Source organism: Conger conger, chromosome 18 (assembly GCF_963514075.1).
Source record: "Conger conger chromosome 18, fConCon1.1, whole genome shotgun sequence".
Taxonomy (NCBI): domain Eukaryota; kingdom Metazoa; phylum Chordata; class Actinopteri; order Anguilliformes; family Congridae; genus Conger; species Conger conger.
The window spans coordinates 13,023,047-13,046,203 of record NC_083777.1 but is presented as its reverse complement, the minus strand read 5'-3'; the positions used below and the strand labels follow the sequence as shown (position 1 = coordinate 13,046,203).

Genomic DNA, 23,157 nt, shown 5'->3' with positions numbered 1-23,157 from the left:
TCATGACAGTGGACTCTGTGGAAACTAAAAGACCACTACAGACTATTAGAATACCACCATACCTCAAGACTGGGATTCTTTAAGGATGAAGTGTTCGGTGATTCAGTGAATCTGTTAAATCGATAGATATGGGCTCTTGTGTAGTACAGGTCTTTGGTGCGTGAGACTGAAGTAACTCCAGCCCATTCTTACTCTCTGCTTAAGAAATCAGAGTGTGGGTGGTGGGCGGGATGACTCTGGTGTTTCCACACAGTGGGAATCAGTTTTGGGTTTAGTGTTCATGAAAACAGTCACTTGTCTATGAAACCAGCCAGTCTCTGTTGTGTAAAATCAAAACAGCTTCCCTATACAATCCAGCCAGAGACACTGGAAGGCTGTAATCTTTATTAATAAAAATATTTACAAACTGCTCAGTCAATGCCAAGCTGCAACATTTCAATAGGTCTTCTTTACAATTTTGGGGATAAAAGGCATCACTCTTATTGAAAAATCAGGTGCAGTTTTAGAGAGAAATGTGGTGGTTTTCTTTTCAAAGCTCTCAAAGACATGGTCATGTCTTGGCCACTCAGCTGGTGACCTCAGCTAATTTGTACCCCCCCCCCCCCCCCCCCCTCCCCCACTGAATCTTGTTTACTGCTCTTTTGTTCCCCATTTAGTGCCCAACTTTCCAACAGAGTCTGGCGGCAAAACTGCAACTCCTCCCACTTTCAATCTTCATCTCCAAGCATTTGAATTATACTGGGTGAACTAGACACTCGTAGCAAAGAGCTTGAGCAAAATGAATGGGAGGGGATGTCATGAAAATCACACTGCGGTGATGTTAAATGAGGCTAAATGCAGCTTAATCATTTGACCTTTTCACTGTTTTTCGTAGTTCCATTCATTGTCATAAGAAGGACAACAGAGTTTTGCACCCAAAGTTTATTAATGCTACAGGATTTTATTTATTACAGCACAATGCATATTCTCCAACTTTCTGTGCAGCTACGACGGGGGTACATTTCGAGTGATTAGAGGGTTGGGGTCACATTTCTACCAACTCCATCACAGTACTCTAACTGGAACTTTGAAGACATTTCCTGATTTCCTAAACAAAGGAAAAGCTTTCTTTTAGAAAACATCATCTGGGTATGGATAGACACCAAGTCCTAGGCACAATTAACAATCTCCAGCTATGGAGGCATTCAGCTCTAAAACCACAATGAGAAGCACAGGAGCTCGAGGAACAGGGCGCTCGCTTCCTCTGCAGCCACTGCACCAGGCGCAGAGAAGGTTCTGGAAGCCATGCCAACCACCGCCCGTTTAATAACCTATAAAGGGCAATGACAGAGAGAACCTTCCGGAAAGGCCGGAGATGTGGCTGGTCAAATCCTCCAAGATGGAGAGCGAGACTACAGCTGCACGACCCGGCAGACAGACGGACAATGGCTCCAGACTGTTAACAATACCTCAGGGAGCGGTCATTAAATCTGGGAGTTCATGATTAACAAAACATGGAGCAAAGCATCATGGGTTCCACAGAGACCGTTTTATTTATTCCTTCATTTCCCCTCATGCGATGCTTTTAAACTGTACGTGGAAAGTTGCTTAAGCCACAAAGCTACTAAAGACAGCCCAATACAACTGCAAATTAAATGGAGCAATAGATAGTTTCAGCAGAATTTCTATGCTTTTATTTTTCCTTTTTTCCCCTCAAAATAAAGCAATATTGTCAGTTGTTTTAAATATAGGATTTTTGATTTAGTCATTTCAGCTGGGTGAGCGGTGTCTCTGTGATTCAGAATTCCTCATCTCAAGGCCAACATGCAATTAACACAGGCGATGAGGCGCACATGAGTGACACTCTCACAGAATAACCCTCTGGCCTTAATATCGAATGATATATGTGGAGAAAAAAAGGCAGTGATTCCGGCCAGGTGCCCAGGATGGAAACAATTACTGCTGCAGTATCTACCACACGCGACTCCGGAAAGCACAAACGTTCGAGAAGGCCACGTCTGGGTTCACCGGGTGCATTATCCAACATGAAAGAACACATACCTAAAGCGGAGAGGCAATGCGTCAAATGCACCGTGAAATAAAACTTCACGCTGAACTGTATGAAGATGGCGTTCGTACATAGGTTTCTAAAGCACAAACAGAACAGTACTGAACAGAGTTCCAACTCCTAAAGCGTAGCTCGACGACAGTGAATTTTAAACATTTTTGAACAAAATTGGATACCAAGGCCTATTTTACTGGGATCCTGTTCAAGTATCTGACAGCATTGCTGCATTAGGCAGTTGAAAAGCTTGATCGTCTCCTACTCCGCCGAAACAAACTGCACTTATCAAAGTCCACAGCCTCGCCCCGAGAGGCGTTAAAACTTCCTTTTGTTTTCAAAAACAACAGAAAACAAGAGGCGTCCCCCGGGCCGAATAATAAACTGTTGGTGCCGTTTCGGTAGAGCCAAACACGCTGGACGGACGGCGAGGTCTGAAAACTCATTTTGCTTACGCCGCGATTTGTTATGCTTTCCCTTATGTTCGGAACATCTGCAAAGGAAATGACAACTCGGGGAAAACAACAGCCAACGCGGCTCTGAAACCAATACCCCCCGTCCCCCCCCCCGTCCCCCCGCTCCCCCCCTCCAGCCCATCAGCAGCGTGATCCCACAGGTGGCTGGGAGCGGTCGTTTGGCAGGCCGCACCGAAACGCAACATGACCCGAACACGAGTGCTCCCTCCCTGCCTCCCGTAGCTCAGCTCTCCCGGTCCCTCCGGTTAGCCCGTCCAACACTTTCTGCACTGGTGCCTTTGAGAATTCTGCCCTGTAACGCCTGTTTTACGCTTCTGCACCATCAACAAAGGTTGTATGATTTGCGTTGGGTGCTGTGTTTACAAACTGGCAGAGCATTTATACATGAGAATATTGCACAGGTAACTAAAGTTGCGTAATCACATTTCTGGTACAAAACAGAAGTATTTTTTAAGTAAGTATGCAGGTATCGTCAGTCCTCTTCCCAGTGTGTCTCATCAAACCACACCATATAAAAAGAATTACAACAGGAAGATAATTAATGAATGACCATTATATTGTACCACATGACATTACTCGCCATCCAGTCAATTTCTGTGCAGTCGAAGCGGATAATAGTCGCCATCGACACACTGAAAATGTTTTTGAGGAGGTAGTTACACGACACGGTTTGCAACCTTCGCACAGGCCTCACAATCGCCACAGACCCTACGCATACATATTTTAATGTGTCCTCCGCAGAAGTATAAAACTGCCTTAAGTCTCTCAGGTAGGGAGCGTCTGCTGAATCGATGAGCCGTAATGTGATGCAGTGGAGAAAGAGCTCACGGGGAGAGGCGGTTGAAATGACGGATCGTCTCATCCTTATAATAGAGTAGCGGGGTAGTGCCCACCGGTTCTGCTTTAACTTCGCCTTTCACGCAGAGTGCCTTTCATGCTAAAATCGTTCAGCTTGTTTAGTTTGTTTAATCCTTTGCGGAAGTATGCCCTTTATTAAGCATTATGAGAAATGGGTTTAAATGTGCTAGGCTAATCCAGGCTGCGGTTAATCTGGCTCAGGGGGTGCAGGCTAGGCTACTTTTCGTATGCCGTGAACGTTGAAATTGGCCGTTCAGGGCAGTTATTTCCCACAGGGGGACCTGTGCAGATAAACCTGTGTAACTACACACCTCAGGCTCAACTCAACTTATTCTGTGTACACACTAGCACCGTCAATCTCTCCTCATACCCAGAATGTCATGTATGCAGTTCTAACACGTTTTAGTTGCATAATGCCTCATGTCAGAAGCGGTTATGAAATTTGTGTGCGCTAATTTTGTTCAGGTGTTCGTTGGGTCTGATAAAAATACTGGAAAAAAAGTGTACTCGTGAAATACAAGTGTGAGAACAGAATTTCACGTGGTGCTGACCACCTACAGTGGAATATCACACAATAGATAGGCTAATACCATCAGGTGCTGCATGTAGGGAAATGGAATTAATAAATTGGACAAAATAAGCCTTGATAATGTGCCCCGATGACGTCAATCCTTCTCAACACACACATTGTAACAAAATGTTTCTCGGTCCTGTACAACACTAAAGACAAAGACAGAGACGCCAAAAAACGCAGACAAAAAATTAACCCTACGCCGTGCCCCGCATTGATCAGGATTGTTAAACAAAGCTATTTTATTGTCTCTGTAGCATGCACTACTGTTCAGAACAGACTGAAAGAACTGAAACTATGAATGCAACCATCGTACGGCCCCCTCCATACAGAAGCTGCCGGATCAAACATGAATTAGGCCAAAGGCTCATATTCGTTCAGTCTAAGGTTCATTATATAAAGGAAGCTCCATTTCCATTCCAGTTCCATGTATAACTCATTTATAACAAATAAGTGTAATGTTAATACCACAAACCTGCAATTAGTACAGTATATCATGACTGCATGTAAACGTATACCCCCACACAGTAAACCTTAATCTTTACACAAATATACTCATAACATTATCACCAAAGTAAACCCAAAAAGATAAAAACAGGAAAGCCAAAGGGAGCTATACAAAGAAAATAAATGTATGATTATTATTACCGTTAATATGATTATGAATTCACATTCAGCCTACCGAGTGAATGAAAGACCCAAACAATGTTTGTTGAAGTTGGTACGAATGGGGTGTCTCGGTGGCGCAGCCTGCAGAGCACTGACCGCATGCTCATTGTGAGCCGCGACGTCAACGGTTCGAATCCGACCGTCTGACAATTTGTCGCATGTCTTACCCTCTCTCTCGCCCCCATTCTTCCGGTCTCTATATACTGTCCAATAAAGCTGAAAAATGCCTAAAAAATATCTTAAAAAAAAAAAAAAAAAGAAGTTGGTACGAACAAACTCTGGCCCCAAATCCTGTTTCGCAGTGATGTCATCACTCCGGGTCGTGAGCAAAGTGTCATCGAGGAGGAAATGGAATATCTATTGTTATCCAGGAAGTGACAAGGCCTGGAGAAGCAAAGCTCTATTCCACTTCCTCTGTCCTGCGGCTTTCCAGACCTTTCTCTGCCCGGCGAACAGCAAGCCACCTCCAATGTCACATCTCAGAGACAGGATGTGCAAACGACACGACCGTCACACGCTCTGAGCAAACACAGCTGAAATAAAAGCAAGAACAGCAGACGCCGGACACGGCTTTCCGACACGGACACTTTCTGAAAAATATATTTTTGAGGAAAATAAATGTCCTTCATTCCACACTTCCTGTTTTTTTTTTCTCCCTTTTGCCCCACAATATGGTACAACCAGAGCTGGGCTTTCGGATTTTTGCCTGCATGCACGCAAGTGAACTTACATGTCACAGTTAAATGGTAGTGCTGAATAGCACATGCATACTGTAAATCAACTAAGTAAACTAGCATATGTAAGGCCCATTTAATAGGCAATTATAATAAAAAATGTAATTATTTTTCTCTGGATGTAGAGCATCCACCAAATCAGTGGCCCATGAGTGCCCCTCCAAGAGGAAGATGGTAGTCTATAGGATGGTTTGTACAGGCGCCCCATGCCTGCAATGACAAAGCCCAAACCAGCTTAGTTTCAGAGGCTTGACATGAGAAAAGTACAGGCCAGGGTGGTAGGGTTGCTTAGCTTCTGCAGTTTGACATGAGAAGGGTACAGGGTGGTATGGCTGCTTAGCTTCAGTGGCTCTGGAATGGACAGAAAGGTGTGGTCTCTGGCAAGGTTGCAGACTGAGGGGTGTGGTCTCTGACATGGATAAGGACAGAGGGGTGTGGTGTCTGGAATTATTAATGGCTGGAGATGAAAACTTTTTAAAAATTTCTCTGGAAGTGTTTTGGCCCTTCAGGGGGGAAAACAAGTCGGGTCAAGCTATATTCTATCCACCAGTGTGCTATGGGAACACCCAGTCACCCAGTCATCTCATTTACTGACTGCCACACCAACATAATCTTGTAATTACTCAGTTGCTAAAACAGAAAGATAGCAAAACCCACTCACCTGCCAAATGACTGATTTTCTAATTCATGTATAAATGTACACACACTCGCCCGATTACGCATTACAGATCAAAGCCAAACTACTTTAGAAATGTCTCTGCCCAGCTTTGAGAAGTCTTATGTTGCGTGTTAAATGTGGATCTGAAACGGCCTTTTAAAGCTTTACATACAGGCTTGCATACAGAAATTCCTTGTTTTCGTTTTACTCGTCTTAAATTGTTTTTAAAGCCATGGCCCCAACCATTTGGTTTACTTTAAAAGAGCATTATCCAGTCATTATACTAAACCGATATGTAAAATGGACTGTTTCCCCACTTATCCTACACAGAGGGTTATGGCTATCCAAAATCCATTATTAATCCACTATATAATGCCTTGGAGATTGAATCTCACAACTTAAAAATGAAACTGTTCGGATCAAAGGCACATTTCAATGCTTAAAGTAAATAACTAAATTGAGAAAGTGGCTGTTTTTCTAGAGAGGGAAAGTAAGTGAATGCAGCTGTTCGTGACTTCAGCAGCTGGAAATGATGCTGTTTGGTGACATCATTAGAGGCAAACCTAGCCAAACAATTAAAGAGAACAAAAATAAAAAACCATTAGAGCATTGTTACACAAATCAGGCCCAATGTCCCCTCTTTGTCTTGTGTGGATTTCAATACCAGCTGGAAACGGCCAGATTAAGACCAGGCATAGTTTCCTAGCAAAATAGCTACTACACCAGGTAAAGTAATGAATAAGACAATGATTTTAAAGGCGTTGTTGATCAAGCACAATGCATTTCATAACAACCATAACACTGATCCAAGAATACCAAATACTTGAGGTGAAAAAAATATAGATATATGTTGGAAATTGTATGATATAGCCAGGGTCACAATGAGACCGAAACAGACCAGGGTCACTACGAGAGATTAGGGTCACTATGAGGTCCTATGAGAGACAAGGGTCACTATGAGTTACTATGAGAGACCAGGGTCCCTATGAGGTACTAGGAGAAACAATTTCTCTAGCCCTCTTTTGATTTACACTCAGTGAGCACTTTATGCGGTATTTCTTAGACCTATTTTTAGACTTATTAAGTCTGCTGGTGCTGTAGTCTATCCACTTAGAGGTTTGACGTGTTGCGTGTTCAAAGATGCACTTCTACCTACCACTGTCATAATGCATGGTTATTTGGGTTACTGTCATCTTCCTGTCAGTGTTGACAAGTCTGGCCCTTCTCTGACCTCTCTCATTAACACTGCTGCTCACTGGACGTATTTTTTTTTTTTGCTCAATTCTCTGCTAACTCTAGAAACTGGTGTGCATGAAAATCTCAGGAGATTAGCAGTTTCTGAGATACTCAAACCACCCTGTCTGGCACCAACAATCATTCCACTGTCAAGGTCACTTTGATCACATTTCTTCCTCATGCTGAAAATGCTGAACCTCTTGACCACGTCTGTATGCTTTTATGCATTTAGTTGCTGCCACATGATTGGCCGATTAAATATTTGCATTAACAAGGTGGTGTACAGGTCTACCTAATAAAGTGCTCACTGAGTGTATAAATACATTTTTTTATTTCAGGCACTGCTGAAACCTTTAATCAAACTGACAACACACCCTTAACCTCCCCACAGGGCAAACCTAATAAAACTATTAGGATTACACACAAGGTGGTTTTAGGGCTCTCAGGGCAAAGTCTGCAAATATTTGAATAATGCTGTGGGTTTGGGATTTGCGAGAAGAGTAACGTATCTGTAACCGTGGCTGTGTGCACTGGAAGCAGGATATTTGAGTGATTTACAGTTTGCCTGGAGATGCGGCAAACCAGCTCACATCTTCAGATTATATTGGACGCATAACAAGCCAAACTGGAGTTTCGGTTTCAACTACATTCTGCATATCGAACGAAATAGGAATGAGACCAGGAATGGAGAAGTCATCAACAATTTTCTTTGGAAAGTTGTAAAATACCTGAAGACAAACTAACATAGCCAGTTGAATTCTCCCTTCTGTATGAGTTTTTCATCAAATTGAATAGATTATTAAATGATACATTTTAGATGACTCCTATAGGTAAAATTAAGATAGGGTTATGAAAATGAAAAAATGAAAAGTGCTACCTTGGAGAAAAGATTAGGGTTGTGCTTAGGTGCTTGGGAAAGTGTTAGAAAAGGGATAGGCTTTGATTCCGGATGATACATTAATGGGATGCAACAACTTCAAATTAGGCTAGGTCTAGGGTTAAGACTATTGTCTCAACCCTAAGTGTCAGGGTTCAGACAAGAAAATGTATGTTTAGGAGGTTGGGAAAGGGCTGAGGCTAGTCTGTTTTTTTTTTATTTGAATTAAATATGCCTTATATATTTTGACTTTTTTTGTAAAATAGGCTACATTTTACAAAATAAATTACTTTGTTTTCATAATTTTAATTGAAATATCATATAGTAGGAACAACACTGAGCTAGAATTAAGTTTTAGGGTTCAAATTTGGGTTTCCCACTCTCATAACAGCACGTGCTCCACAGAGGGAGTCCTTCACAATTTTTCTTCAACTTCACAAAAGTTTGCTGCGAGTGTTTTAACTGATAAGAAATCCAACCATTTCCACATTGGCTAAGATGTCCAACCATGAGCATAATGCCATAGCATAATTCACACTTTCAGACACTTTAAAAAGTGCCTTCCAGTGTTGTTATCAAGCACCAAAAGAGACTAAGACACTGCAAAAGTTATTTCTGGTCTCAAGCCTTCACATTACAGCAAGCCAAGAGCTATACCTAAGCTTTAAAGTGCTAACAAAAACAGGTGCGCCCACACCACATAGTTACAACGCATTAGGCCGCAAAGAAAAATAAAAAGCCATTACGCTAAGAACCCAAAAGCTCTGTTTAAACAATCCCTACACTTCCTGTTCAAACAGAAATGTCATTTGAAAAATGTGCACAGAGTCACGGCAGAGCTGTGTAATTCATAACAGCTTTCTCACTGCACTGGAGCAGTCTCATCTGCAGCCATCTTTCACTATACGGCACGGTACGCGATATGAAAAGGGAGTGGCCTCTAGATTACTTGTTCCAGACTCCCTGTTCCAGATTACTGCCTGGAACAAGGAGTCTTCAAGTAAAACAAAAAATAATTATCACAGAACATCTCAACACAGGTCATCTGCACCTCCATGTTCAGCAAACAAGAAAGCAAAATGCCCTGTTTAGTGAAAATATCTGTTTCCCAACGGCCAACCAAACAAACCTGAAATATGTATAACCTCTTCATTAGCCTGGGTCTTTACTGGGGCCCAGAGGGTGTGCACGAGTGTGGGATAACAGTGGGTCTGAAAGAGAACTCCCACTCTCTCCATCTCTATCTCTCCCTCGGTCTCTCTCTCACTCTGTCCCTCTGAGTCTCATCCCTCACTCCCTCTCAAAGAGGGTTATGGAGGCGGAGCAGCTATAGGCTAGCAGCACTGACCGATTTAGTTAGTTAGTTGAATGTCCTGACGTGTCTGAAACTCTTTGCTCGTTTTACAGTTTATCAGTGTATTTCTCAGAAGAGGGAAGGACCAAATGAGGCAGCAAAACAAATGAAGCAAAATACACACTTTTCTGCAGGGACGAAACAGCCAAAACGACTGCAGACAGATTTGGGCCCAAATATTATTTTGCTGCTTTTATTAAGAAAATGGCCTTGTCTTAGATGTGGGCAACAAACATTTCAAAACATAAATGTAAAATTGTTCAAAGACAGGTCCTGCAAACAGAAACCTAAAGCAAACAAAGCAGGGCGCCAGCAACACGACAGGGCTTAATAGTACGACCGAACTGACCTGGAAACGATATTCCTCTCAGCAAACAGGACCCAGGATATTCCTCTCACCTGCCCTGTGTGAGAAAAAAAAAAAGAAAAAGAAAAAGAAAAATCACCACTTTCACCGGTTCCTACAGCTCCCCTGTCTACATTGTGCTGAAGAGGCCTCGACTGGCTGTGGGCTGTGAGTATCTATCAATGCGTTTCTTTGCCTTCCGCCGTGTCCGGGACCGGGCTTCAGGACAGACCGATGCAGGATCCTGGGAAGGGCTTGGGGGAGTGCGGAGAGCGGTTTTTGCAGGCAGGGTCTTTACTGAAGGAGGGGCGGAGCACCGACATGCCTATTAGCATTCTCCAGGCACATGCTGGGACAGCCGTAAGAGCCAGAACTTTTCCCCTTTCTTTTTTGGCTCAATGCCTTTTGTTCTTCTTCTTCTCTTTTTTCAGCCTCAGTACTTTATGGGCCATTCTGTGAGGGGCGGGGAGGATTGGCAGCCGGGAGAAAGTGGGGGGGGATTTGCAGTCGGCTGTGTATAACGGGGTTACTAAGCAAGCTGGAGGTCCATCTACCTCAAACCGGAACGTGGTGCATACATCGGGTTGTGCTTTTCATTAATCGTGTTGGTTGGACAACGGGAATTTGCGATTTGCGTTCTCGAAGGGGCCTGCCAGCTTTCCACCTGACGGACAGGCGGGGAGCAGAGAGTCGACACCCCTCCCCCACCTGCCCCTCCAACCCCAGTGCTTTCACTCTCAAATTCTCCAGTACTGACCCCCCCCCCCCCCCCCCCTTCTGGGGGCTTTAACCAAGCCTCACAACCTCCAAATGGGAGGACTACAAGCTGCAAAAGCAGGATTAAGCAGCCTTCTGCACTCACACAAACCCACACATTTGCATACATTTGATGTGACCTGAAGCGGACGAAGCTTGTGTTCACCCAGTGAGCGATGCAGCAGTGACTCAGCCCTGTGCGGCTTCAACACGAATGCGTGCTCCACGATATTCACCCCACACCCACAACAAACCTGCAGTACACAAACACTGCACACTCCACGATATTCACCCCACACCCACAACAAACCTGCAGTACACAAACACTGCACACTCCACGATATTCACCCCACACCCACAACAAACCTGCAGTACACAAACACTGCACACTCCACGATATTCACCCCACACCCACAACAAACCTGCAGTACACAAACACTGCACACTCCACGATATTCACCCCACACCCACAACAAACCTGCAGTACACAAACACTGCACACCCCACGATATTCACCCCACACCCACAACAAACCTGCAGTACACAAACACTGCACACTCCACGATATTTATTCCACAATTAACCTGCAGTACAGAAACACTGCCTACTCCACAATATTTACTCCACAATGAACCTGCAGTACAGAAACACTGCCTACTCCACAATATTTACTCTACAATGAACCTGCAGCACACAGGTATACTGCCTACTCCATACTATTTATTCCACCATGAACCTGCAGTACAGAAACACTGCCTACTCCATACTATTTATTCCATAATGAACCTGCAATACAGAAACACTGCGTACTCCACAATATTTACTCTACAATGAACCTGCAGCACACAGGTATACTGCCTCCTCCATACTATTTATTCCACCATGAACCTGCAGTACAGAAACACTGCCTACTCCATACTATTTATTCCACAACAAACCTGCAGTACAGAAACACTGCCTACTCCACAGTACTTATTCCAAAATGAACCTGCAGTACAAAACACTGCATACTCCTCAAAAGAAATCTCATGTAAACATGACATTTTTATCTTGTAAGTACAAATCGATTTACTACTTTCCCATGATAAAAAGTAACTGACATTTAAAAAAACGATTACCCTACAGTCCAACACAAGTGAAATGACTATGACATTTAAAAATAGCCATTTAAGATTGTCAATTGTATTGCAAAGTGCTGCTGGCTTATGAACATCAGGTCAACCGATAGGCATAAATGGTTCTTGAAAGGCTGTTATAATGGAAAGCAATTTTTCAGCCATCTCGGTGACTCATTACCAAGGTCCATGGTAGGCACGGACATCGCCATTAAGCAATGTTTAATGCAGTTTACAAAACCGTTTTGAAATGTTGCTTCCCTCGTTCTCCCTCCAATAAATAACAATCCCACCACTCTTCTCACCAGGTGAGATTAAAGACATACCTAAGCACTGTACAGTACAGTACAGTTTCTCAACGCCAGTCCTCAGGACCCACATGCCAGAAGAACTCACACAACTGGTTTAATGACAGAACCAATCAAAACAGCAAAAATGCCCTGAATTAGTTAAATCATATGTGAGTTCCTGGTTACAGCAAAAACCTTCTGGCAAGTGGGTCCCGAGGACTGGAGTTGAAAAACACTGGTATAGACACTACAGTCATGGTGTACTCAATGGCTGCTCTGTGTATAATGCCAGCCTCAAAAATAAATATACTATTATGTACTATTAGTAGAATGGCAAAAAAAAGTAGCATAATGGTTATTGAAGCGGGTTTGTAACTTTTAAAGGTTGCAGGTTCACTTGCTGGGGTGGTGCCGTTGTACCCTTGAGCAAGCTACTTAACCTCAATTGCTTCACTAAATTGCCCTATGCTTCAGTCTTCTGTGCAAGGTGCTTTAGACAATAGCATCTGCTAAACCTGAGAGAAATACATCTGCTACCTGTTCGCTCACATTTCAGTCCATTTCCATCCCTCATTCAGGCAGTTTTCTACTTCTCACTATTCACATCTCCACTTCTCACCAGCCGAGCTGCGGTCTGATTTATCCAAACTCCGACTCCATTACCTTCATTACGCACATCAATCTCTTCTATTGTCCGTCTGCTCCAACCTAAATGTCAAGTCCACAGAATCCTCATCTGCACTGGACTGCTCTCAGTTAAGACATCTCGCCTAGTACGAGCAGCCTATCAAATTCATACCCTCCTCTCTCTGCTCCTTATTGGTTCAAATAGCAATTTTCAGTCAAATAATTTTTTTGTGTTATGACATTTCAGTGCTCCCGACTTTTCACGCTGCCCGTCTCACATCCATGGAGAAGTTTACTTGGAAGGAGAACAATATTTTTATACGATATCCTTTAAATCAATCAGACAACTTTTACATTATATTCCACTGACCTGCACTTGTACTGTCTTGTCTGCAGGCCACAAACCCCTCTGTGAATACGATCGGTGTTCCTTACCAGCTCCCGGCAGAGACTGTGTCAACAGCGCCCTTCCATAATCTCCTCTTACCTCTGCACATGTGTAGATGTGAAGCCGTTTCCTTTCAGTGATAAAACTGTGAAATATGGTTCATATTCTCTTTGATCAAGCGGCACAATGCAGATCATTGAATCAGATCATTAAGATCTTTTAGCCCAGTGTGTCTACTTCATCCTGACTACAAAACCCACCAGTTGGCCATTAATCATTAATTATACTTTTTTATTTTTCTTTCTTCACCCTCTCTGATTGAAGGTGGGATGGACTCTCCTGTTGTCCTTTTTTGTGGGCAAGGGGGCTGGAAAATTTAAATACATCAGCATGAATCACAAATGACCTGCAGCTGTTTAAAACAGCAACACCCAACTATGAATTTTCATCTCCTCGCAGATTTTCCACGGCAAATTTCACAAGGCCCGATGTGTTTTTCTGGATTCAGAAACTCTGAGGTCATTACACTGTGTCCGCACACAGTCCTCCCTGTGACGTTATAAGTAGATGAGCACGAACATCAGCGTTCCTACCCACACAATTTTGCGCTAACAAGTCTTCCCTCTGAAGAACAGGTTAAGGGAGGGCTGGGAACTTGACCCCTGCAATCTGCCCGTCGAGCTCTGCAACCTGTGTATCCTCGCTGTGTTAAGGAAGATACTCTAAACTTGTAGGTGAGAAAAGTCTACTTGGAATACTTCATATTTGTATCGGAATTTGGTTGCAAATCAATGATGATTCGTGGCAGATTGTTTTCCGATTTTGAATTTCCAGTGCCATACTATTTACAAATGCATTACTGAGAAGCATTCAACAATAGCTTCCATCTTTTTTCAGAACTTGAACTCACACACACAATCGTCTGAGCATTTTTTTTGAGGAGAAACTGTGGCGATGTTTTCACTCTCTCCCAAAGGTTTCAGCTACAGTTGAATGCCGATAACACAGTTTATTTGCAAAGAGCACATTTCAACATCTTAAACTAATTTAGTGCGGTTGTTCTGGCAAGCGCCGTGCTATAACCCTTTGAGGGTGAAAACTTCAGTCCACGTTCCAAGGGACTTTAGGTTATGTCCTTATTAGATCCAGGCTGTTATGACATTAAAATTAACAGCCATTCGTTAACCAGAAAGAAAATACACAGGGCACGTCTCAATGCCTTAGATTTCACAAGATAATGTCTAAAACTAGCCTGATTTATTGCAGATGGAGAAGGAAGATGACCTCGGTCTGCCTGTAAGATGGTGGTGTGCCGCAACGACCTTATTTTCAGTTCAGTGGGGTTTTCAGGATGCAGACAAACCACAACAGAACAACCAGGGTAGGGCGAACAACCAGGACAAACAATATTGTGCAAAAATAAGTCTAGGCCTAATTTTTCTGACACTCAGTTACTGATATACAAGGAACTCTCTGTTTCAATCACCACCATATTCAGTTTTTTTCCCCTCACTTTTATTCCCGTGCTTTTTTCATTTAGCTGTTGATTTTTGGCATTTGACAAAAACACATTATTTTAGCCAGGACGTTCAGCATTTTGGCTCAATATGTATAGCTATTCTTCCTTGCAGATGCCGATGCAAGTGATGTTTTGGCCTGAAGCCCGATATCTTGCCTCTGAAATGACACTTCTGAGATTTGCCATCAAGAATAATGTTCCAGGACTCACCAATTATGATAAAGAACGGGCTTTACCCTCAATGCATGAGCATTAGGGTGACCTTAAAAGTCATGCCACTTTACGCAATACGTAAACAGATTACAAACAGCCTGGAGTCCCCTTGATTAACCTGAGAATTTCAGTTAAATATAAGAGCAGGGGTTGAAAAAGAAATACTGTTTTTGGCAATACACCAACATACATTAAATTTCTTTTATGATAATTTTGTGAGACAATATTTTATTAGCTTGGCTAAGTAGCTCTATGACCTCACTTATGAGCTAGCTTTATTTTCATAAGGGCTTTGTGTCTGCAGAAAACTCAAAACAATTAATTAGTGTAAGGAACGTTCTGATATCAACGGAGAACAAAACCAACAAGCCAACAGGTATTTAATCTCAAGAAGAAAGAATAACATTCTGGGAACAGTGAGAGTAAGTTCAGATAACTGCACCCAATGTTAACATAGCTACACCTTCCCATACTACCTGACGAAGAATCAGAGACATTTAGCTTGTCACGACAATACGCTGTGAGTCACTCATGAGCCACCCACTGGATTTACTGGCCGCAATGCAACGGCCAGACAAAAAGGAAGTGAAAAAGAAAAGGGATTGGACATATTACATGTGTAATCAAATTTCTTTGAGAAGAGAACTGGCCAATTCTTCCAAATGCCAATAGTGTAATTCTCTCCCTAATAGAGAAAGGTTGCGAAGGGTAATCTTGGCGTCATAACACTTTTCAAACTTCAGTTTGCCATGGCAACATGGACTTTATCCAACACATGGACATTATCTAGTTGAAATCAATGCATATTTTCTCTCTGTAAGATAGCATGGTAATCTTTCCACCTGTAAACCTTAACTCCTTGTGGCTCTCTAGTGAACCAAGAAAGCCCCCAAGAAAGCCTTACCTGCCTAGTCTTTTGTCAATTACTGTAGCGGTTTCCATGTTAACAAAACAGCAAAATACATTTGTAGTAAACTTAACTTTCATTAAACTTTAATTAATTAATCTTGTGCAGACCGCCAGTTGTTTCGCCGCTCATAATACCTACTCCCATAACCGAAACATGAATTTCTTCAGGTTTTCATAATAAAAGCTGGTTCTGGGAGCATTACTTTTAATAACCATGTTCCAGGAAAGTACAACAAAACACTGACCTGTAACATGACCATCATGTGTGCATGACAGATAACTAAGTTACCATGTTGTAAGGAGCTCCAAGTAACCTACTCTCCCTGGAATTCAGACTTCTGCAAGAACAAACACTTCAGTTGTTGAAAGCTTCAATTACATTGGACAACCAATGTCATCTATTTTCTGAAACAGCTGTGTCCACAAGGACAACATTGTATCTATTGCATCATAAATATGGCTTATTCATTTCTGAACAGTGTCTGTTTTATACTGGAAAATATATTCAAAGTCACCATTTATAAACAGTAAAATTTGAACTGAAGAAAGTACTCATGAATTCAATTTTTAAAGGTTTGATGGTGGGGCGAAAATCTATCAGGTGTATGCCCATTTGCCAGAAACCACATTCAGAGCTTGTGAAATCCCCAAAATGACGATTTCAAGCTTTGGCACTCTAAGTTTCATAGTTGGTGAAAAAGAGCATATCTTGAAGATATATGCCTGAACTGAATATGCTTATGCCTGAACTGAAAAGTAAGTTAAAAATATTCATAAACTGTCAATTTTAAACAGTGGTTATGTCTGAACTGAAAACGACACCAAAAGCTGTTCAACTGGTTCGTATTTACATGACAGAAAAAAAAGCCTACAATCAACTATGGCAACAACAATCTGCGTTCATTGCTTTTCAAACTAATACAATATGCCAGAAGGCAATAATAATGGAACTATAAGGCAATTTTGGCAATAAAAGAAAATTATACTAAACCTCAAACATGATATCCACATAGCAAATACCATCCAACAACACACGCACTGCACTAATGGATTCTTTTTTGAAAGAATAAACTCATCATGTTGTAGGACAACCAGGACTTCTACTTATAATGCATGTGGTCTCATTCATCTAAAGAAAAAAAAAACAAAAAAAACTGTAGGCCTGCAGCAACTGCCATTTTAGACAAATAGAAGAGCCACATCCTTGGAAGAACAGTAGCAATAATGATAAAATCATAGTGTACGCTGGCATTGGCTAAATAGCGCATCTAGTTGGGCTACCTCTCCCCAACAAACATTGTAATGATCTTAAAATAAACAATGATGCACCCCATGCATCTGTGATAAGACATAAGAACACACTGCATGTGTGTAGCTATAATGATAAAGGAACTTTATTGTATCTGTAGTTAAGCGCTAGCACATGCCCTCTGTGTGGATCACAGTACAGCCATAGTAAACTTGGCCTTTTTGTTACTATAAGTCGTAAAACAGTGAGAAAAGAACAGTGACTCCATTTCCACTGGCTATGGTGTAGCAGATGGTTTGGAAAACCATTTTTTTTCTGAACCTTACAGCCACCCACTTTCTGAGAGAACAACAGGTAGCTCTGCAACGGTACAGTCATTAAATGAGTTTGTACAAAACAAGCCTTATTTCTACATGCAGGATATTACTGTGCATGACTGCTGTACAATACAACTCATCGATTGTGAAATGCCTCTTATGTCATCACCTTATCTTTCCTACCCAAAGAAAGTATGCCTGTGTGTGTGTGTGTGTGTGCGAGCGAGAGAGCGAGCGAGGGAGCAAGTCACACACACACACACACACACACACGCACACACGCACACACGCACACACGCACACACACACACACACACACACACACACCTGATGACATGCTGTAGGACAGGCTGGAATTTATGATTCGATAATAACTACCTGTGAAATAAACCAATGTCAATAAACAGGAAGTTCTGGATGGGGTGTTTCCAAGCGGTCAGGCTAGCAGCAGTGGTAGTCCTCCACCCAGGATGTTTTGCAACAGGGCAGATAATATTTCCTGAGCGTTTCGTTGCGTTAACAAACAACACGGCCAGCACAGAGCAGTGCCCACCCCACAACCACACCTGAGGGTCAGGGGTCACACCCAGCAGTCACACGGACACTGGAACATCAGATTCTGGACGGCACTAAAGCCTGTCAGCATTTTATCTTCCATGGAGCTAGAAAAGAATTACCATGAAAGGGACCCCAACAATATCGTCAATGTCGTTATTATAGCGAAGACTGCAAGTTAAAAAGACTTTTAGAACAACATATTTATAGTTATTATTATTGTTCTTGGTGTCGACGGGCCTTTTAGCTACTATGAAGTGCTCTCTACTGCAACAACTCTGAATTAAAGATATGACATTTACCCACATTTTCATCAGCCAAAATTTGATTGAGGGAAAAAAATGCAATTAATAAAACACACAAATGTATTGCACTTACACACGCACAGCATATACATAAGGAATAATCCAGCAATCAGATGCCTGCTTTCTCCAGTCGAGTGTTTGGATACTGGATTGTGGAATCACGGTATCCTTCAAATAAGCCACAGGTGCGAATGGACATGCCTGAATTTCAAACAGAACCGCTCCCAGACAGTTATAAAATGAGAGGCGGACATACACTCAGGAATGAGTCTAGGCCTAGCCAAGAGAAGATGAACAGAACTCGTGCTAGTTAAAAATAAAAAAATAGGAAAATGGTACAACACAGCTGATGGAAAACTAGCTAGAAAGTGAGCATGCACGCTAGGGACTCAATACAAGTTGAAGCACTGCCATAACAGGGAAACACAAGCTATCTGTGGGTGGTAAACACACACCAGACCCCCAGCAAGGATTTCCTCTGCAAGGCATAATCTCCAAAACAGGAGAGAAGCTCCCCTTTATGAACTGAACCCTGCACATCTGTTGGGGCAGAGATGAGGTACGATACTTCATACTGTGATTTTTGGGGCAAGTGCTTCTTTGAGGACTGGAGAAGATCAATCCCAAAAAAGACTCTGAAACCGACGAGCAGTGACTGCACAGCACTTTTTAGACAGGTAAATGGTCTCTTAACACTCCACTGCCAGTGAAGTCAAATCTTCTTCATTGTGAAGCACAACAGGCCAAGCTGCTATATGAAGACAGCTGGTGCATACATTTTTGGTGGAGCAATGAAAATATGAAAGATTAATTTAAAAAATGCACGTCTAGTAGCATTTTTATTTATTTATGTAAATTATATCAAAATATACACACTCTTGATTATGGGAAATGTAGGCCACTCGTGATGTAGGACAGTCCAAAATGGGAAAGTTGCAACAGCATGTAGCTAAGTGCACATAAACTTCAATAGAATGACCTTTCATTTACAGCAGAACCCATCTCAATTCCCAAAAACGAACAGACAACAGAACTGCTTGAAAAGACCATGTCAGACAAACTGTCTCTTTCCTATTCTCGTTTCTAACTGCATGAAGTAGGGGAACAAGGCTAAATACAAACCCCCAGCTGCTGGGACTCACTTAATCACTTCTGGAACAGACTAGCAGCAAAGCAGTTAGCCTATTACCCCACATTCCTTAGATAGATTTCAGTGAAATGTCTCATCTTCTAAAATGTGTTCCCCATCTTCCATGGACCCTAAGACATCAAATTTACATAGTATTCCGTTTTTGTCCAACAGATCTAAAATTCAACCAGTTAAAATAACTAGCTTTTGTACCGGTACTGTAAGCAGACATCATATGCAGTCTTCATTCATAATTTGATGAGGAAGAAGGGGTCAAATTATTTATATTTTTCAAACTGCATTAGAATCAATAGCACAGACAAGCTTTGGTAGTGTGACATGCCAGTAACTATCAAATAAAACAGAAAATACAGCCTACCAAGGAGGAACCATATTCAAATTTCAGCACTTAGGGTAAAACACTGAGTGATTTGCTTCACAAGGAGACAGTGTTTTCATCTCAAGAGACACACTGTCTGCTTCTTGTGCCCAAAAGATCACTGTTTAATGCCGCAACACCAAGGATACCAAACGGAGTGTGGGTGGTGGTGATGATGGCAGGGATGTTGGAATAACTCCCTTTTGCTGTCATTACGAAGTACCACAAGACCTCACTCAGTTGACCTGTACTAAAAATGTTTCTGTGGTAGGGAAGGAGCCATGACAACAAACTGTAATCACCAATCACTAAATGTCCACTGTGTAAACTGTGGAAAATGAATAGATTCTAGTGACCCCATTTAAGTCCAAGGCAGCCAATTGTCAGCTCTTTAAAATATGACATTTGCATGCAGAGATGTACAGTACATTGCTAAAAGTGTCTGTGTAATCAAGAAAACACATGTCTTTCTTCTAATAGTGCAAATCTTAGGCTAATAAACAGGTGTTTGCAAAAACAAGTACTCTGATTCTAGCTGGTTTTAATTAAAAACATTTCCTTAAACTTTTAAGAAATGCTAAAGTAATTGCATCAGAAAATACTCCAAGGGAAATCCAAATATATAAACAGCTTTCATTAAAAAAGGGCCAAAATCTAAATCATCCATTCATACGCCTTACATACAGGTCGTAAATCTGTGTTTCGATGCCCAGCATCCAGGCTTCAAAAGTTGCGTTTTTTTAGGGCAGCTCACTTGGTTCCAAGACTTGGTTCCAAAACTGATTAAAAAGGATTACAATCCAGCTGTATTTGAAACTGCCAGCTTTTAATTTTCAAAGGATGTCATGTTGAATTTGCATGACTAGTTACCCCAAAATAATATGCAGTTCTGGAACCAGACCAAAGAGACACAGAAATGCGGAAATACCACAGTGTTCAAAACACTAAAGAAATGCGAGACATTTTCAAATTTAAAATTGTGGGATTTGCGAGATGAGTTTGATGGTTTATACATTCTGCAGTATAATTTTTGACATCTGTAACCTACAGAGTGTGGTCGTTAAACATTGAAAATATGGCTGGTTCAAGTTTATTACTAGGCTGGATGCAGAATATGGAAATCTGGTTGAGATTTACTTCACAGGGACAAACGGGAAATGTGCTACAGCCACGATACTTAGCTAACATCTTTAATATTTCAAATGAAGGTACCTTTAAAATCTATGCGTGCGTATGCACAGACAACCATCTGCAGATGGCCTGTGTTACTCAGCACAAACTGCATACATGGACACTGTCACTGCAGTAAGGAGACTCAACTGGCAGAACTGAACTCAACCCAGGTGAAATCATGATAGACAGCTGGGCAAATTACTTCATTAATGATTCACCGATTTAACCATCCCTGTGAAGGGTCTCAATCGAGACTAATAAAATATTTACAAGACTATTAGACCCAACTGGCTATAACTTAAGTGTCAAAATGAATAGGTAATAAATGATGGGTGGACAAGCTAGCTAGCAAGTTAACGTTAGCCATGTGCTGCCGCATTATTGATAGGATAACAATTGCCAGTTTCCGTCTAGATCTGAATAGATAACATTACTAAATGAACACTCTCAGGAGTAACACAAGATAATGCGACTCGTTTCGTACTAATGATAGCTAAAAACTAAAATGCCTACATATCAAAAGGAAAACCCGGGAGACTAACGTTATCCGACCATACAGACCACACGGACCAACCCATCCGAATTTTAAATCCATTTCATTTAAAAAAAGTATCGATAGCAACCTGAACTGGCTAACGTGGCTGCACTTGACAAGTTGGCTAACAAGTTACTTCACGGTGGCCGATTTACCCAGTTAGCTTGCGATAGTTACAGTTTTTGTCTTTTTATGAATGCAACTATATTAACTATTAACGCTATATTGCAGATCTAGCTAACGTTAGTGATTTAACGTTACAGATTACTGCACATCCGAATTAACGGCAAACTTAACGGATTCTACCTAAAACTAGGCATCTGTACTTGTTTAATAAAATACAACACTGACCCCGTTTACACAATTTGAGTTTATCCAGCTATACAGCCATGCTAAATCATCCCTGCGATTATCCAGCCAGATTTAAATTCTAGCTGCTTGGCTATTCGGCTAGCTAAAATGGATCCATGCATGTGCTGACCGAACAACGCAACATTAATCTTATCTTAGCAAACATCGATAACTACACACAAGCCTACAATCACAGATGATTCATGTTCATGATTCTTCTTACCGAAATTCTTTGCCCGAAGTTGTGGATAAATTTGAGGGACGCCACAGGGGGAATCGGCGCTTTCATTCAGTCCCAGCCTAATGCAACCGCGGATCAGTTCGTGCCTTGTGTGTATGGCTTTAACGCCACTATTTGGCAGGAAGTAGTTACTGCCTTCCCTCTCTTTGGTTTCAATGAGAACACATGGAGAACACAATTTGGCAGTTGCTATTAGAGGCACTAGTACTGGTAGTGTCTGTGAGAAACAGTACCAGACTGCGTAAATCACGAGCGGAATTGTTTTACTGTGAAATTATTGGCCGCTTGACTTTTATGTTCATTGTTTATGGTATTCATAACAATAGTACTGAATGCATTTCTTATACATTAGATTTGTTTTGCGGTTTAAATTACAAAAGGCACCATATGCTTTTTAGCTACCAATTTTATAAAAAAACAATAATACCATATCACACAGCATAAAAAGTAATTATTACTTGCAGGGTTTTCATATAAAATATGTTCCCAAAAAGAAAGAAACTAGCTTTGATGTATATTTCCAACAACTTGCAGGTTCCCCTTAAAATGTATAAAATGAACTTATCTGCAGGCCTTAAAGGAGAACAGAGATATAAGACCAAAGGAGGATGCACTCATTTATACAACTAGCCTACTCTACAAAATAGGGCATTATTCACTGATGCCCGCCAAGAAAATCTGAAATTGCAGCCTTTACTGGGGGGATTCAGGTTAAGTGTGTTGTTAAAGGGTAACTACAACCTTCACTTTTAACATGTAACATTAGTCAAGAGTTATTCATCACAATTTCCCTAACCACTCTACCTTACTTGGAGTCTATTTCTTTAGCTAGGGATTTTGATGTTATAGCCTACCATAAATCTAACAGCAAAGATCGGGCTGACATTCCTACATGGTTCATCTGACATGAATGTAAATACCCATACATTAAAGCTGTCAGCCTGCACTTTAACCTATTATTTATTTTTTAAATTTAAAATCCAATGAATACAGAGCCAAAATGTGTCTCTGTCAAAATACTTACAGACTGCACTATCAATAAGCATGCATACTACATTAGCAAAGTTGAGGTCTCGAACAAGGTCAAAGAAAAGAGCTGACTTTAAATTGCATGCAGGATGCTCACGCCAAGAAGCTCCACAAATGCATTTGGCAGAAATGCTGAGTGTTTTGTGAGCTGCGGCATTATGAATAAGTGTAGAATAGTGCAGTATTCGCAATGCTGGGTAAATAAAGTGCAGATGGAGCAGAAAACATAACAGTGATAATGTGGGAGTGTAAACCAG

The 23,157-nt window shown here is 41.5% G+C and overlaps 1 protein-coding gene across 3 annotated transcripts in view; it reads right to left on the bottom strand.

Annotated features, from left to right (window-relative positions):
* Positions 1-21,975, bottom strand: part of LOC133117950 (gamma-adducin-like) — a 67,086-nt gene extending 45,111 nt beyond the window's left edge. The window contains exons 1-2 of one of the 3 annotated variants that reach the window (XM_061227482.1): positions 21,854-21,973; positions 9,824-9,878 (exon numbers count right to left, since the gene is read on the bottom strand). The gene's annotated coding sequence lies outside the window, so the exon portion shown is untranslated. Of the gene's footprint in view, positions 1-9,823; positions 9,879-21,853 lie in introns of all 3 variants that reach the window. The other 2 variants (XM_061227479.1, XM_061227480.1) reach the window with 2 other exon arrangements.
* Positions 21,976-23,157: the final 1,182 nt, after the last annotated feature.